The sequence below is a fragment of the Octodon degus genome, unplaced genomic scaffold, assembly GCF_000260255.1.
Source record: "Octodon degus isolate 3935 unplaced genomic scaffold, OctDeg1.0 scaffold00279, whole genome shotgun sequence".
Classification (NCBI taxonomy): Eukaryota; Metazoa; Chordata; class Mammalia; order Rodentia; family Octodontidae; genus Octodon; species Octodon degus.
Window position 1 is genome coordinate 1012968 of NW_004524855.1, and position 589 is coordinate 1013556.

Below are 589 nucleotides of genomic sequence, written 5' to 3' on the forward strand. Positions count from 1 at the left end.
ATAAATAAAAAGTAATCAGCTGGGCAATTGCACACTCTAGGGCTTGGAGGCCCCTCCCTAGGGCATGGAGGGCCCACCCCAGAGTAACTCAGCACCCAAGAGATGTTAAAAAAAAAAAAAAAGTAAACAAAGATGAAGAATGCCACCTCCTCAGTGGAGCTCCAGTCTTCAGTCAGTGTGAAAGGGAGAGGCGCTTGCTAGGAGCCACAGCTGTCTCTTCCCCTTGCTCTTGGCTGTTTTCTGCCACCATAGGCTGCTGCCCTCTGCCACGTGTCACTCTGTCTTAGAGCCAGCCAAATACAGACTACAACCTCCACAAACTGTAAGCTACATAAATCTTCCCTTTCTAAATTATGTGTGTTGGATATTTTGTCCCAGCAATGAGTAAAAAGTAACTGAGACAAGGAGATGAGTGACGAATCAAGAAGAAAAGGCGGGCAGGGCTGGGGAGATAGCTCAGTAGACTAAGCGCTTAGCTGGCAAGTGCAAGGACCTGAGATCAATCTCGGTTCCGTTGGGGCTGGTGAGATGGCTCAGTGGTCTAAAGTACCTACTTAGGGGGCTGGTGAGATGGCTCAGTGGTCTAAAG